General features: G+C 40.2%; 1 protein-coding gene across 8 annotated transcripts in view; it reads left to right on the plus strand.

Moving 5' to 3' along the window:
* The window catches only part of Sorbs2 (sorbin and SH3 domain containing 2), a 197,031-nt gene that overhangs the window by 18,977 nt on the left and 160,289 nt on the right, over nucleotides 1–17,765 (plus strand). For all 8 annotated transcript variants that reach the window (XM_055593643.1, XM_055593637.1, XM_055593636.1 and 5 more), the window contains exon 2: nucleotides 8,684–8,822. The gene's annotated coding sequence lies outside the window, so the exon portion shown is untranslated. The remainder of the gene's footprint in view (nucleotides 1–8,683; nucleotides 8,823–17,765) is intronic.

Below are 17,765 nucleotides of genomic sequence, written 5' to 3' on the forward strand. Positions count from 1 at the left end.
ATACATACATACATACATACATACATACATACATACATACATACATATAGATGTGTCTCACTTAAATTGTCCATAAAAACCCTTGAGTTCTTAAGGTGGAAACACTAGCAGAGGAGACACAGAATAGGAGTAGACAGAAATCAGAAGTGACGTTCATACAAAATGCTTCTGAATTTAATTAAAGCAGTCAAGACTCATAGACATCAAGGGCCTAAGGTAGTTACCCTTTTTCTACAAAATAAGAAAATACAGGTGATTATATATGTGTATACACACACACACACATACACATACATACACACACACACACATATATATATACACACATATGTGATAAGCCCGCTTCAAGATATTATTTATAATATCCTCAGATAGTATGATCATCAATGTGACAACCTTTCTATGTCCTTTAGAGACTACCACTTCTTTCTATGAAGAAAATGGTTTTTAATTTACCATTTACTTAGGTCTCCTCTCTAGTATATCTATTCAATTAGCCAATACCTGTTTTCACTTAAGTCATGTTTTTTATTGATGTTAACTATTGCCAGTATTTTAATTTTCTTTTCATGTTAGCCCTCTATTCTGTAATGTATTCATTCTGTACAAAGAACTAGCTGCGTTCCAGTTTTTTATTGCTTCTATTCACTTATATGTGAATGGGAGGTATGGGCAAACATGCTTACAGTCCATGTAAACAGGGCTTGCAGGACTCAATTCTCTTCTCCCACCACATAGGTACCAGGATGGAACACAGACTGACAAGATTGGCAGCAGGTGCATGACCTGCTGAGCCATCTCACTTGTCCCTCATTCAAGTTTTCAAAAAGAAGATCCTATCCTCAAAGAGTTTAGAGTCTATTAAGACAAAGCCAAACAGCTACCATGGGAGTAAATCTCTTTCTATAACACACTCTTACCTAGAGTCACTTTTCACAGTCTCATTTCATTCTCTCAAAAGGCTCTCAGATAGGTACTGTTGTCTGTGTCTTATATTTTTATCAAGTAACTTCTGAAATAGCATGGTTTGCCCCTGGAGAAGTGAAACTTGGAGCACAGCACTGCCTGATTTTAAAAGGCTCTACTCCTCACTTTTGAAAGGTAATCATCACTTTAGTAGACAGAACTTGGGCTTCAGCTATCATTAGTTGTAATTATAGTTCACCAACCTAGGCTAGTGTGTGTTTGTACCAAAATGCATAGGGCTATAAATCTGCAAAGGGTATGATAGATTCTCTTCTGACTTCTACAAGCTATTCCCTTTAATACCAATGGCGTTAAACTTCAGCCTTCTGCTTAGCATATGACACAGTAATGTCATTAATTTGGAAAGACTATCCCATCAACCACAGAATAAAACTAATAACTAGATGAGAATTTCCTAATCCAGTTCCCTGACAATTTCACGAACTCTTATTTAAAATTGAAATAAGAAAACATGACAAAACAAAACCAAAATGTGAGCTATCTGAAATAAAAGATAAGGAGTTAAATTCAATAACCAGGTGGGTCCAATCCATTTCATTTTCCCGTCATCAAACTAAAAGTGCATACATTTTGAAGCTAACTTATTATATTTAAAAGCCAATTTTCTATGTGGCTTTTGAAAAATCACTGTCTAATGATTACTGGGTGCCAGGACTCTATTCTTCAGTCCCTTGTAAAATGCTCTCAGGTCAGGTATGGTAGCCCATTCCAAAGTGAAGGAATTGGGGCTCAGATGTGACCAAATCGAGGAGTTTAAACAGCGTGGAAGGAGAATTTTTAACTCAGAACTGTGCTGAGAGGCCACACTTTTTTAACTACTGTGCTGTGTGCCATGAAAGTGATGATGAAGATAAGTAGGTGCCAGCCAAGATAAACACCACTTGGCTGGCACCTACTGTGTGCCAACACTGTCTGAACAGCCTTCCAGGTATTAACTCATTTGAGTTTCACAGCAACCAGGGGAGTAAAATGCTCTGACGGTTCTTATTTGTTGTTAAGAATGTGTCCTAGCTAGTTTTCATGCCATTTTGACACAAGCTCAAGTCACCTGAGAGTTAGGAACCTCAACTGAGAAAATACATCATAAGTTGGGGCTATAGGCAACCCTGTAGAGCATTTTCCTAATTAGAGGTTGATGGGGGAGAAACCAGCCCAGTGTGGGCGCCATCCCTGGTGGTCCTGGGTTCTATGACAAAGCACGCTGAGCAAGCCCAAAGGAGCAAGCCAGTAAGCAGCATCCCTCCATGGCCTCTTCATCAGCAACTGCCTCCAGGTTCCTGCTCCTTTCGAGTTTCGGCATTGGCTTCCCTCAGTGGACTGTGAGTCGGGATATGTAAGCCAAATAAACCCTACACTTCCCAAGCTGCTTTTGGTCATGGTGTTTCATCACAGATACAGAAACCCTAACACAATATCTAAAGCACATGTATCAAATTAGCCACAATAGTCAGAAACGATTGTCAGATTCTACAGTAGCAGCCAGGTTCTTCGGTTCTTAAAAGATGTGAAAAGCAAAACCCTCATGTGACTCCCTGGTATACTATCAAATGTGTTATAATTTATATCCTTATTCCTTCAATTAAGGTATTTAATCAGAATCCAAAACACACACACAACATACACGAATTCTTAGAAAATTTTCCATGTATGTCATCACATTTATTGAGTTCTGGGAAATAGTGGGCTTCTTAATCTCATACAGCTTTACATCAGTTACAAGTGGCAGTGTCCACTGTTCTCAAAAAGACCTAAGTGGGACTGTTTGCTGCTGACCTAGAATAAGTTTTCAAACTGTCATTTCTGTAACAAGGAAAAATTCTGTCTTTCGGTTTAGATTGTAAAAGCTTGGGTAAGCTACATAAGTGACCCCGTACAAAGTTTTCTAAACAATGACCTGGCCATGTTCACCAAGAACAGGATAAACACTGGGTTCCTGTTCTGGGTTTCCTGACAATTACTGCTGTGTTCTTAGTCCTCTTGGCATTCACTAATCATTCGCTGTCACTTTTAGAAGAGCCAACCTCTTTACCGTGTTTAGAAAAAAGAGACATTATATCAAATAATGAGCCTCCTACAACTTCAGGCACCTTGATTGTATTTTTTTATATATAGCATTTTTTACTCCAGTGGGCCTGAAACCTAATGCAATGGCAGTTTTCAGTGCTAGTTTTGATATCTAGAAGTTACACTTCTGAGTCTATTTTTACCTGATATCTTAATAGCAAGCCTAGTAATCCCTGCTATCTCTCAGCCAGCCTGATGTAATAAAGTTGTTTTTAGATGGTTGTGTTCATTGATTCCAGCTTTAAGAAACAGGTTAACTGCCAGGCCATCATAGATGGCACCTGGGAATCCTCCACTCCAAGTTCTGACACTACTAGAGTCCATGACTCTAGAATCACATTCTACATGCTGTGGGCTCAGTCCCCAAGCTTTCCAATCTTCAACCGTCAGGCCCAAACCCTTAAAAAAAGAAAAACAGCTTATGAACTATCAGCTAAAAATGGGGATCCCCACCCCTAATTCTTTTATTCAGTTAATTTTCTAGAGTGAATCAAGGCCTCAGGGAAACATGTTAACTGGTTTATTGTGAGTGAAGGAAAAAGGGATACAGATGAAGAGACACACAGGAAGAGCAAGAATTGGGAAGGACTATAGGAACCTTTGTTTGGTCGGCTGTCCAGAAACTCTCTGAACCCTGTTCTTTTTTCTTTCTTTCTTTCTTTTTTTTTCTAGAGGCTTCATTGTTTTGTCATGCATAATTGAATAAATTATTTGCCACTGGTGATTACTTAAACCCTTAGCCCCTCTCCTTTCCTTGGAGAATCAGAGAATGAGTCTTACTTTCCCAACCTGCTAACCCTGCCTTGTTGCTTTGAGTCAGGGTCTCTCCCTAAGCCTAGAGCTCAGCAACCCCAAGAATCTTCTGTCTCTGGTCATCTCTCCCCTTCTGGATCATAGTGCTCATGAGTTCATGCTTGTTAGATAGGTGCATGGAGATTGAAACTCAGGTTTCCTGGTTACAGAGCAGTAGATCTTAACCTCTGAGCCATCTCTCTAGCCTCTTAAGCAGTGACATTAAAAACAGTAAAGTTTTAACTAGAAAACTGAATTTTAACCAAAGTTTAAAAAGTTTCTTTACAAAACTCTTTGTGTCTGATCATAATAGTCTGTTAACCTTTCATTGAGGATCTTAGCTTCACTTGGTAAAACCCAGACTTGGGGCATAATGTTACACATAGGCACAAAATAATCTTCTGAAAACCATAGCTTCCCATCAACAACCAGGCAGTGAAAATAAAGTATGATATGATAACTCTCAAATAGTTACAGTAGCCGGAGGAACCTATGTCACACCAAATAGAAGCAGATGCCAAAGCTGGTCAGGATTTACAGTTTAGCTCAGGATGTAAGTGTAAAGGAGGGGCTAGGTGAGAGATCAGGCCCCTGTCTCGGGCCGCAGTTCCCAACTCGGGGCATCGATGCTTTGTTCTGTGCACAAAGACCTTAAGGTGACCCGATGGATACCCACTGCATGATAAAATGAAGAGCAATGTTTTTCGTGCAACACTTCACTTTGATGAGCAAGTTCAGCTTTATTTTACATCCTTTTGCATGCCTTCCTTTCATTCAGCTTTATCCTATTTCTATAGTCTCCATAGTAGGAGAATCTGACTGTCGTCCTTTTCAATGCATTCTTGAAATCCATGCCAATGTTTTGGAGGCTCTTTCTGTCCCAAGCACTACAGCATTCCCCTAAGAGAATGATATATTGTTCTCCTGGATTTAGACAATGCCACTAAGCTGAGGAAGGCTATGAAAGCCTCAGGTATCTGTAGCACAATTCACTTTTCAAAGGGGGTGAACTCTTGAAAACAATATTCCTGGGAAAACTACATTCACTTCCTTCCTCCTGAGATTCCCCACAAATAATAGGAAATGATCGACTGGGAATTCTGAGTTCTCTTGAGAAAAGAATTTTAAGAAGTTTCAAACTACATGAATCCAAGAAGTTGCACAGAAAGGTTCTTGGAAATCCTCATGCTGTCTATAAATAATTGCCAAATGTACACACACACATTAGCTGTTGAGTCTTGAGCCAGTACAGGCTTTTTAAGTTTCTCTAAAATTAGCCCCACAAAAACAAGCCACCTGAAAAGTAAGGCCAGGGGGGAGAAGCGGGGGAGGGAGGGTGCTTCTTATTTGTTTCTGTCTGTTTTGCTGTCCTTGGGAATGGACTCAAAGGCACCAATGTGCTAGCCTAGTGCCATGCCACAGAACTACAGCCTGAGTGGAAACCCCTAAACGCTGCCAGTGTGAGCCCAGATGTTCCTTCTCAGTGCAGATTTATTTTTATGAAGTTCTCTGGAGCTCTCTGCACCCGGGGCCACTTGTCACAATGAGGAGTGTATCTGAAAGGCTAATGAGGTTTTTCAAGCTCGAAACTGGCATGTTCATTTATGTAGGGAGGAATGAAAATGTAGGAAAGAATAACAGAAAGACTCTCTCCTCCTTGTATGTGTCTTAGCAGTGGTTCTAACTGGGGTGTTATTTGAGTTAACCAGCTCCTCCCTTGGGGTGTAAATACCTCTAGGTATTTGGTCTCTGTAGTTATGTCCTAGTGAGAACTGTTCTAATACAACATTGGCCTTGGAATCACCTCAATTCTTGCTAAGCTTTTGGAGAAAACAGAAAAGCACGAGCGAACTGCCTTTCAACATTTGCTTCTGCTTCGTGTCCACTAACCGCCATGTGAAAGATTATTTGTCCTCTAGTGTCTGAAACCCCATTCTGTGCTTACACCGACATACGACATTCCGTTACTGCTGAGGCATCTGGCCTCACTTTGGATTTTAACAGGGCTCTCATGTCCACACCCTACCTTCTTTCTTGGAGCCCACGTCTCTGCCCAGATATTTTGCCCGTTGTTCTCACATCTCCGAACCAAGCAAGAAGCTCACTTGTATATATTCATTGGTGAATTTTTGGAAGCTGATTTAAAAAAAAAAAAAAGAATATGAATGAATGTAATTAGTATCACTGTTGAGATAAAAGTCACAACAGTTACATAGAAAAGTCAGAAGAGGCCATCTGGTACCATTTTAAAATATGCTTCAAGTCTAATTCTAAGACACTGAATACGTTTAAAGGAGCCGCTTGGATTCCAGCTCAGGATCTTTGGGAGCAAAGGAGACTTTGGCGAGACACAGTGTACAACAGAATTGATGTTAAATGTTAAATGGGATCAGACCCATAGCTTCTTTGAGGGTAGATTTTGAGGTAGCTTGACCAGGCGCGTGAAAGTGAGGCAGTGTGCTCACCATGAGATTGCTGTGCAAAGGAAGTGGCCAGGGATTAAACATAGCGTTAAACATTATAGATAAGTGATCCTTATTTGTTTCATTAACATTTATAGTTTCTCAAGGAACCACATTTAAAAATGTTATTTTTTGTAAATAAACTATTATAAAAAGGTTACAAGAATAACTTTAAGGAACTTGTCTAAGAATAGATTTCAAATTTTTATTAGTAGAACTACCATTCAACAAGGAAAACAAGTATCTATTTTAAGCTGAGAGGTAACACTTGATAAAATATGAGTATTTAACAAAGCAGAAAATGCATTATTCTATGATATTTTAAAACTAGTAAATGTTTTAAAATCAAAGCTAACCTTATTTAAGATGATTAGATAAACTCAAATTTAAGACAGTTTTTTAAAATTAGAATAGCCACATAATTTTAGTGTAAGATGAACTCAGCAGAAAGATTTCATCATTGTACTGCTTAAAAGAGTCACATGACCCTTTTCATTCTCTATTCTCTACCATTCTTGGCCCACTATGTTTTAAAAAACCAGTTCCAGCTGGGCACAGTGGCTGGCACACACCTGTAATCCCAGTTCTCAGGGAGATAGAGGCAGGCAGAGCTCTGTGAGTTCCAGACCAGCCTGGTCTACAAAACAAGTTGAAGGCTACACAGAGAAGAGAGCTACAGCCACACGGAGAAACCCCCTCTCGAAAAAAACAAAACAAAACAAAACACTGAAACCAATCACAATGCCATTGATGCAAAGAAAGAATGAGTTTTGTATTTGTCTCAAAACAAAGTACAAGAAGACTGGCGAATCCTGTAGCTCTTGAGTCAGGCATTGCTTTCTGAGTGCTCAGATGATTCTATGTTGCTGGGAATAGGCAGAAAAGAATGGGGGAATTCACATTGATGGAATCAAGGCTTTTCAAGAAATATTGCACTATTTGCTTGGTAGGGCCACAGCCTTTCCTTCGTAATGGCTGTGCTGTCTTTTTTTTTTTTTTTTTTTTTTTACTTTTTTTCTTTTTAAACACAAGCTAGGGCCTTCTGGGCAGAGGAACCCTTATTTGAGACATTGGCTGTAAACAAGTTGAGTGTTCACTGTGGGTGGTGCCACTCTTGGACAGGTGGCCTGGGTTATACAGGAAAGCAGGTTAGCTAGCCAGTAAGCACCATTCCACCACAGTTTTTGCTTCCGTTCCTGGCTTCCAGTTCCTGCCCTGAGTTTCTGCGCTGATTTCCCTCAGTGAAGGACTGTGATCCTTAAGATGAAATCAACTCTTTCCTCTCCAGGTTGCTTTGGATCATGGTGCTTATCACAGCAATAGAAAGCAAGAGAGGACAGTGATCTAGCAAGGGTCCAGTGAAACAGGGATGGATGCATGCAGAGTCCTTTTATTTGGTGTTAGTAAAAAGAGACCTTGGCTCTTTTTTACTTACTCTTGCAGGCCGAGTAAAACAGATCCTTAAATGCCAAAGCAATATTTATCTGTCTATTCCTGTAGTCTCAGAGTCCCCAGCTTACAGCGAGTTAGCCAAGAGAGATGCTTGCCACGTAAAGGTTACATTTAACATTTACACACGCACAAGTACAAAAGCCTAGATTATGGTCATTCATTCAGAAAACCAAATAAAAATCTAAGTTTTCCAGTCATGGTTGGGAAATCAGTGTGAATGATCCCCCCCACCACCAATGGACTTGTGGAGGCCAAAGCCCCTCTGCATCATGTCACTGAACGGTCCCCCAGTCTTAGTAAGCAGATAAGAAATGTCATCAGCTTAACCCAGAAGCTTTCAAAAATAGCATAGTTAAAGTGGGAATGTAGGGGTGTGCTAGAGAGAAACCATTTGCCTGTGGTCTTAAGAATTGGCCGTTAGCCGATATTCCCACCTGAGATCTAAAATGCTGCATTGAGACCCATTGTGAGCAAGCAAGGAGAAGTCTCCCTTGTCAATAGACCACAATAACATCTTACTTTCTACTGATGAGGCAAACCCTTTTGAAAACTTCAGGGTTGGAGCAAGGCACGGTCAGTGTTCCTTTAAGATTCTGTCAAGTAAGAGAAAGTGTGTGTGTGTGTGTGTGTGTGTGTGTGTGTGTGTGTGTGTTTTCAATAGCGCTGGCAGTTTTCCTCAAAATTTCAATGAATATTTGCACAATGAACCAAGTTGTTGTGGGTTTCCTGGTTTGTGTTGGTTTTCCCCCCCCGGGGGTGGTGATTTGGGCAAGGCATTTTCATCCCTTCGCAGACAAGTCCAGCTGCTGGTAATGCTGAAAATAGCTCAAATGCTCTCAGGCCGGGAGCACCACCCAGCAGCTGAGATTCTTTGCCTCTCTCGCTGCTGTCTCTCCTGACCCTCGGTCCCCTTTTCCTCCCTGCAGACACTTGGATTGGACTTAATCTTAAACCTCTGGAGGTCAAGACCTTTTAAAAAGGGCTAACTAAACAATCTCTACATGTAAAAGGCCAGTGACCCCTACTTCCTCTGCTGGAACAACTGTGAAGTTCAGCCTCTTCCAGGTAAGGTTTTTATTCTGGAATTACTTGTTTTCTGGTGCGGTCATGACTGATGTCTCTAACTTTTTAGCGAACATAGGAGGAGGTCAAGGGTTTCCAGGTAAACACTTGGTGCCGGGATGCAGCGGCAGCATCGCACATTTTTGTGAAGGAGATTGTAAACTTTGCCTAAAGCCCTCTGTCCCAGTGGCTGCTGCACAGACCTGACTGAGCGCTGTCTCAGAGTTCTCATTAAGCGTGGCTGCCCAGGGCGGAGAGGACCTCTAGACACCATCATTTCGTTTGTTTAGACTGCTTTCTTATTTTAACTCTCTAAAGGCATGCTTCAAACAAGATGCAGCCCACCTGGGTAAATGCTCTTGACGGACACCAAGGTGGCTGTATGAAGAGTATGAACCCCTCATAACACTGTTTTATTTGCTACTGGTGTGGAATAAGAGGCTGTTTGGGGAGCATTATTACTATTATTATTATTATTATTATTATTATTATTATTATTGGGTGGTATATTCCTAGTGTACTTTGGGATGACTGATTTTGAGAATCCCTTTTCCAACCTGAATTTCAGCTAAGCCTACTCTCTTACGAGGTAAATTTTCTGATAGGATTTTCTCTACTGAAACAGTAAACATTTTTTTTTCTTTTGGATAGTTTTCTGGCTCCCCCCCCCCATGCTTGCACTTGACATTTTGCAAAGTACTTTGATCTGTGGACTTTAACCTCAAACATACCATTTATTTTGATTGTGAGTATTTATCATATTCAGGTTTTTTTTTAAGCTTTTTTTTTTCCCCTTAAGGCTTTGATACCAATTCCTTCAGATAATCTGCTGGCTTGGGTTCTCCCACTGCTATGCTCTAGAATTTATTCATAAAGGAACCTTTAATTTAAAAATAATGTTTTCTGGCAAAGCTCTGACTCTACACTGACTTTCTAACACAGTGGCTCTCAGCCTTCCCAGTGCTGAGACCCTTTAATACAGTTCCTCATGCTTTGGTGACCCCAACCATAGAATTATTTCCGTTGCCACTTCATAACTGTAAATTTTCTACCATTATGAATCGGAATGTAAACATCTGACATTTCTGAAGGTCTTAGGTGGCCTCTGTGAAAAGGTTGTTTGATCTTGAAAGGGATCATGGAACCTACAGGTTGACAGCCGCTGATCTGACAACTCAAGATGTGTAGAAGCAAGTAGCAAAGACAGTTCACAGAACCAATTTTGTCAATCCCTGCTTGAGTATCCTGAGTCTCCAAAGTACCATGTGCCTAGAGCCTAATTGTTGCTTTCTTAAACATGAGTACTGAAATCCCTGGCAATTCAAGATGCTTTTTACCAAAAGAGTTTTGGTTTAAAAAGAAAAAGCAAGCAAGCAAGCAAACAAACAAAAAAACATGTATTTAAATGGCATAGTGATCTTTTGAGTAACAAAACAAACACTACTAAAAAAAAAAAAAAGACAAAAAATAAACTAAAAAAAAAAATCTTCAATAGCCAAAAGTTTTAGTGAAACCTCTTTGATGTGTGGGATGAAGTATTTAACAAAACAAAAGGAGCTTCCTAGAATAGACAAACTGTTAACATGTTTACAAATCATGAATCAGCTTTAAATGATGTCTGTACATTCAAAACCTCACGCCTATCATTGTATTTGTTTCCTCCTCTTTTCTTTTCTGCTGCAAGCATTGACTATTTTAAAACCCGCTTGTTAGCTGCCACTCTGGGTATCCCCTGGTAATACTGCCCCTGTTCTGTTGAAGGCTAGGAGTCTAATCCAGTCAGGAGGGCTGTGGGCTCCGAGCCTGCCTCTTGAGAGCTGATGCAGTCTGCTCTGTGAACCGTGTAAAGGAAGGAAGCCAATGGCCACCAGAAAGAACTTGAAGGAGGCAGAGGGAGAGGGAACGTTCCAGGAATGTTGTTCTTCAAGCAGGAGCACATGGAGTTCTCCCTTCTAGAGTGTGGATTATCGTAGGAAGAGCAGGAAAGGGGTCTCCATCATTGCCTTGCTCCCTTGTCTCTTGGAATCTGCCTAATAAAGAACATATCAATCGTCTTATTTCAGGAAACAGTCAACCTTTGAGTCCCCCTGTTACTTTGCACAAGGGCTTCATGGCTTCCAAGGATCTCTGAGGATCAGGAATGGTCCCTGTTAGCACCAGGAAGGCTCAGTGAGCAGTGCCAGGTGCACCTGTGTTCCTAGAACCAGGAGTAGTGCTGTTCGCATAGACGCAAAGTCAAAGACTTAGGAAAGAGTAAGTCTTTGAGACAGTAGACTGCAATCCCATCCCGATGAGCCATTTGATGTGCGGTTTGTCCCTCCTTCCTCATGCCCTGTTTTGACTTGACTTTGAAACATTGGGCTGTTTGAATGTGAAACTCAAGGTGAAACCTAGCCGAGGCCACCGGGTTTCACATGAAAGAAGCATTCTGCCCAGCCTTGCTCGAAACTCAGCCCACGATCGCCAAGAGTTTCGCGAGTGTCAGTAATAAGCAGGGACTGGAAACCTCATCCAAAACCAGGTGACTTCTGGTGACTTTAGAGGCTTTGTTGTATAAGTTCAGAAGCTGTCAAACAAAGGCACTCTTCTTTCCACAACCTCTACTGTAATTTCATGTGTATACACATTCCTTCCTATTTATCCTATGGTGTTCTGGAGTCTAATACGAATTTCTGTCGGTGTGGTATTTAAGCATTGGCAAACAGAAGCCTGCGTTTTAAATTCTAGCACGGGTGGAAACTCAGTGGTGTGAACATGCTGGTGTAACTCAGCCGAAGGAAGGAAGTCCCAGGAGAGCTATGGAATGTCTTTCTTTGCTTAAATATACCCCTGTGCTTGTGAAGAACAAACAGTGACATTTTGTCCAGGTCCGTCCTCTCGACAGTGTGTCTTTTGTTCAGTTTCCAAAGGTGGTGTCAAATATAGTGGTGGAAAAATAATAAACTTCCCCGATCCCCCCTCCCCTGCCTGCTCCACTGATATACTCCCAGGGAACACTGTAAGCATTGAAATGTTTGCTGCTATTTCTTGTAATATAAATGAGGAATAAAGGGGTAGTTGATGAAGTCAGCTTCTCTCAGAGAGGCTTGGAGACCCAGAGATGCTGAGTATGTGAACAACACTGGGACCTGGCTGTTAAAATGTGTGTGTGTGCATGTACACACACACACTTATGGATATGTGCAAGGATCCTGGAAGGAGGAGAGAGGAATGGCTTTCTTCAGCAAATATGTGACCTCAGAAACAAAAGTGATCAAGGACAGGATCTGAAAACATTCCTTTGTTGATCATATAAATTTTGTTGGCTGGATGTCAAAATACTTTCGGGTATTATTCCTCTCATTAAAAGCATCAAGCGACAGGATTCCAGACATAGTACATAATCGCCAATGAAAATAGGACCAGTTTGGAAGGTCACATACTTGTAGATCCTTCATGGGTCAGTCTCAGAAAAGCCACTGTGACTCCCAGGCCACCATAGGACTGAAAGCCACCCAGAAAACTAAGATTCAACATGACATTTTCTTAATTGGACAGCACGTACCCAATCTGAAGACATTTCAGAGAAGTGAATTGCTGACCTCAGTAAAGATTTAGTTAGACTAAACTGAATGACATTTATGAATACAGACTCATAAGCAAATAAAATTCCATAAAATTTCTTTTCTGGAAATTTTACAATCAGTTTTATATTTAACAACTTGTACTTAAAAAAAAAAAAAAGACAAAGTTTGTACTTTGTAGATGACTTGTGGCTACCCAAAGTGGCTATGTGACTTCGTGCTACATGAAGCCTTGTGAGACGGCAACTACAAAATACAGGGCTAGTATGTGTAGGAGCTGGTTAACACCGGCTTCACTATTCTTGGCGAAAGATTTATTGGCATACAAAAATTGAGCAACCCCAAATTAGCAAAACAAGAAGAAAGTGCTCAAACCCAGGTCTTTGAGAGAACAACATAAAGTAATCCGGAATCGTCCTACCAAGGAAAGTGTCATTAAATGCACCCTGGCACAGAAGTTTAATCTTTCAAGCAGTTCCATTATCCATTCATAAGGAAAAGAACAAAGACACCAGACAAAAATAAACACCAAGCCTAGGTACATGCACATCCTTCTCTAGACCATTAAAAGGCTTTTTCACAAATGACTTCAGTAGTCATTTAAGAATGCAAATATCTCTGAATTAATATCATTTTGCACTTAATTTACTACCAGAAAGAAATGACCCATTTCAAACTGATATATTTTATGGATATATTACAATAACCTAAATTCATATAAAATGAATTTTTTCTTTAAAAAAAAAAAAAAAAACAATAATGTGATTTGGATCAGGTCCAGATCAGAGTGTCCTTCCCAATAGATCAAAGAGGACTGTTTGGGCAGCACAGATAATGCACTCATCTTCAGAAAAGTCATTAATTTCTACCTAATAGGATATTCGAAAAAAGAAATATTGAGATAGAGAGCAGTATAGGGAGCTAAGTCACTGATAGATCATTTGCCAAGTATGCATGTTGCCCTGAATGGAGTTTGAGCCTCAGGAACAACACAGACGAAGGAGGTGGGGGAGGAGGGATTAAAAACTAATCATTAAGATGCCCACTCCCTACAGCCATCCTGGAGCCTGCCCTTCTCTCTAAGACAGTCCTCCACACTGGCATGCACATTCCTTGTTGCGATGCACAGAGGACTCCCCTCAGTCCCCAGGTCCCACCATGTTTGTTTGTTTGTTTGTTTTCTGTTTCTCCCAAGACCGTCTCTTATGTTCACCCGTCTTGCTAAGAGAAATAGATATCTCTGGCAATTTCACCATTCTTGAACTGCTAATGGAGAGGAGAGTTTGAGATAGCTAACTCTGGGATGGAAGATCCACACATTACAAAATTAGTCCACATCCCCTGAGCTAGAAAGAGACGGGCATGTATTCCTCACAGGAGACTGCTGTTTTATAACTGTTGACTGAAACTGAATGCAAACAGACCAAGCAAGATTTTCATTTATATTTTTTTCCACCAAACCTTTTATTTTAGATAAATTTTATACTTACAGAAAAACAATGAAGACAAGAGTTATCTTATGTCTCATGCTTATTAGTAAAACATATTAAATAGTATCCCACTATAATTAATGAAGTTCACTGATAATGACATTATTAAAACTAAAGCCCATGCTTTCTCCTTTATTCTACCTAATGACCTTCTCCTGTCCTGGGATCCTTTCCAGGCTATCATATTACAGTTAGTCATTCCTCCTTAGGCTCCTCTTAGCTGTGACAGTTTCTTTCCTTGTTTTTGAGGGGGATGACAGTTTGGGAAATACTTCTCAGGTATTTTGTAAACTGTCCTATTGAAATTTGTCCTACTTTTTTTTTTTTCTTCATAACTAAACTGGGCTCACTGGCTTGGGAGAGGGAAACTGTGGGCATTCCGGGCAAGGGAACATTGGGGCTGACAATCTGGGGCGACTTCTTCTGATGTGACTACAGAAGTAGTCAGGTGGAGGGTGTGTGGCCTGACGTTGGGGAGCCTGCACAGAGACAAACAACCAATGGCAGGCTGGGAGATGAGGTGGAGGAACCTGATTGATTGCCCTAAGCTCTATAACGTGCTCTCTCTTCTGGAATAAATGAGTCTGCATCTGCTTGTCCTCAAGATTGCATTTACCCGACTCCCAATGTCTGTGGAGTGACCTCTTAACCCCTTGGCTTGGATACCTTGTCCTCACCCACGGGCTGGACCCTTGGGAGGAGGACCACCAGGATACCCCAGAGCAAGTGCTGGTCTTATCAGATCACATGGGTGCATGGTATCAACAGTACATATGGCTGCTGACCATATCTTTGACCACCTGGTTGCAGCAGAACTCATTAGATTTCTTTCCAATAAAGATGCGTTATATCCCCTTTTCATACTGTGCTGTTTTAGCTTTTTTTTTTTTATTTTTCAACATTATTGTGATAAAATACAGGGTAGAAAAAACTTCCAAGAGGAAAGGTTTATCTTGGTTCACAGTTCCAGTGGTGATAGTCTGTCATGTGGGCAGGGCAAAGCAGCTCCCTGGTGGGGGCATTTGGCAATTACTACTCACATGATGACCAGACCAGGAAGCAGAGAACCAGACCTGAACCACCGGGGATTAAACCTTCAAAAGCTCACTTTTAGTAGCCTGTGTTACTACATAGGCACCGCATACCATTGGTTGACTTTCTTCTGCAATGAATATTTGTAACTCCACTCCATTAGTTTAAATCTACTTCATTTATCCATGTCATCATGAACACGTGGACATTTGGTCTATAATTGAGTCATGTGATCTAAATATTAATAGTTGAGATCAAAACTCACTAAACACACAAGCTTGAGGTGAAGGACTGTCTAGATTGGATTAAATGAAGTGTGAAAAGCTGCCCTAAATGTGGACAAGCACCATGCCGTGGACTGGGACCCCAGACTGCATTAAAAGGAGAAACTTAGCTAGGGCCTGGAATCCATCACTTTCTGCCTCCTGACTGTGGATGCAATGCGGCCAGCCTCTTTCCTTCTGCTGCTGCCATACCTTCCTGCCATGATGGGCTGTATAATTTCTGTTGTCTACGTTGCTTTTGTTGGGTGTTTTGTCTTAGAATTGAGATAAGTAACTCACACAGCCCACAGTTAATGCAAGGCTATCTTTTTTTTTTTCCAAGTTCAGATTTTATTTTTATTCTCTATTTTCTTTTATGTGGGAGGTTACAAAGGCAAGTAGAGAACACAAAGGGACAGGGAGATGAATGGAATCGGGGTAAAAGATGTGAAATTCACAAAGAATCCATAAAAAGTAGTAAAATCAAGTAAACGACAAATATAACAGCAGAAATTAACAAGTTGACCATGTGAAATAATCAACAAACTCCAAGTTGGGCACATAATCGCAAGTAAAATGAAGTGATATAAAAAGAACAAAAATACTTGTGATAAACTAGAGATACTTCAACTGTAAACACTTTAGTACTGTTTTTCAAAACCCCTTTACCTCCCTTTATTGAAAACTGTATGTGAAGTGAATAATTTTCTAGAAACAGACAATATTGAAATCAGTGAAAGTTGGGTATAGTAGTAAATTCTTTTTAGAAGTCATCTCTTCTGAGACCATTGTATTATGAAACATTCTATGTATGCTTTTCACACTTTACAAGAATTACACTATACACATTTCAGGTACTAAGTGTTTTTTTTTTTTTTTTTTTTTAGTGCATTTTTAAGTCTTGCTCTGTTTTTAACTAGAGAATTGGTTATGGATTTTATTTTTATTCATTCATTTTTATAGTGCTATATGTGTCATTTCTTTAACATAGGTCCCTATTATGAATATGAAGGTTAACCTCAAGCCTGATAATCTCTTGCTGACAATGCAAGGCTATCTTACCTTTTCTTCTCTCACATTGTTCCAGTTTGGGCCTTGGTTGGCTCTACTGATTGTTGCTGGTGTCTCTATTACTTTTGTTTTTGTTTTTGTTTCTGTCTCCACAAGAGGCTCCTATACTCATTTGGTGTATTTCCTAATCTGAAACCAACTATTTTTTTTTTTTCAAAGATCTCTGATTACTTTTATTGAAGAGTAGTGTTAGTAAAGTCCAGAACACTCATTTTTATTTTGGGGTGAAATATTTACAAATTAAAACCAATCTTAACTTTTATATTACATAAGAAAGAAAATATAGGCAAAAGGAAACAAAGGCAGAAAGGAAAAACCAGCAATGCAGAAAGACACATGATGAGAACCTCTGACTGTCATACACACACACGAACACACATGTGACCACACATATGAACACAGGTATACACTCTCATACCACACATATGTGGGGGGGTATGTGGAGCATACATTTTTAAAACACTGTGATTTGGTTATTTTAACCCATTGAAAATGTTGCTCCAAATATCATTTCCAATTAGTTTAATTGCTCCTTAACAGGCATTCTGCTCAGTGGTACTTTATTCATTGGGATTTGCAAACCCGAGAAGTTTGCTGGTTTAAAATTCAGTCACAAGTGATAATCCCAGTGATTTGGTTTTTTGTTTGAATTGACCTCTCAGATGTTTAATTTTGAAAACATGGAAGGATGTTGGCGACATTTTATGAGGTTGTATATTATCAGAGCTTAACGAACACAGAATCAAATAGCTTCCAAATATGGACTTCGCACTTTTTAAATTTAGTTTTATGTATCACAGTTGTGTGTGTTGTGGTAAAAGGAGGCATGCATGCACACAAGCGTACACACACACACACACACACACACACACACACACACACACACACGGACCCAGGCATGGATGGTATATGTATAGAGGTCAGAGGCAAAGTTTAGGAGTCAGATCTCTCCTTCTACTTTATTGAGGTGGAGTCTCTCTTGTATCTGCAGCTCTGTTTATGTCAAGCTAGCCAACCCACAAGCTCCTGGGCTATATTTTAGTATCTACCTCCCATTTCATCACAGGTGTGCTGGAATTTCAATTTTGAGACATTCATCCAGTTTTGTGGGTGGGTCTTGGGAGCTGACCATTGAACTGTGGTCATCAAACTTACATGGCAAGTGATTTTTAACCCTCTGAGCCAAAACACCAGCCCTCTAAATACAGTTTTATCTATAGATCAAAAATCTTTTCTAGCTCATATTTATATCTATAAGTATTCTTGGTGTATATGCGTGCACATACGTGCGTGATTGAACTGGCAGCTCACAGCATATCGACATATCCTCTAACACAGAGCCATATCCATCAGGTCCCCTGTCTTTTACTAGAATGTTTAGATACCACGGCTAAGTGTAGGAAGCCATCAAGAAAAGAAATACTGCTTTGTGAAGGTGCAGTTAGACTGACACCATATCACCCTGTACCAGCAGGGCCCACGCTGGAAGGTACGGCCCGGCATCTGCATTGCACTCAAGAGCATGTC

Source organism: Psammomys obesus, unplaced genomic scaffold (assembly GCF_907164565.1).
Source record: "Psammomys obesus unplaced genomic scaffold, mPsaObe1.curated_primary_1811, whole genome shotgun sequence".
NCBI classification, from domain to species: Eukaryota; Metazoa; Chordata; class Mammalia; order Rodentia; family Muridae; genus Psammomys; species Psammomys obesus.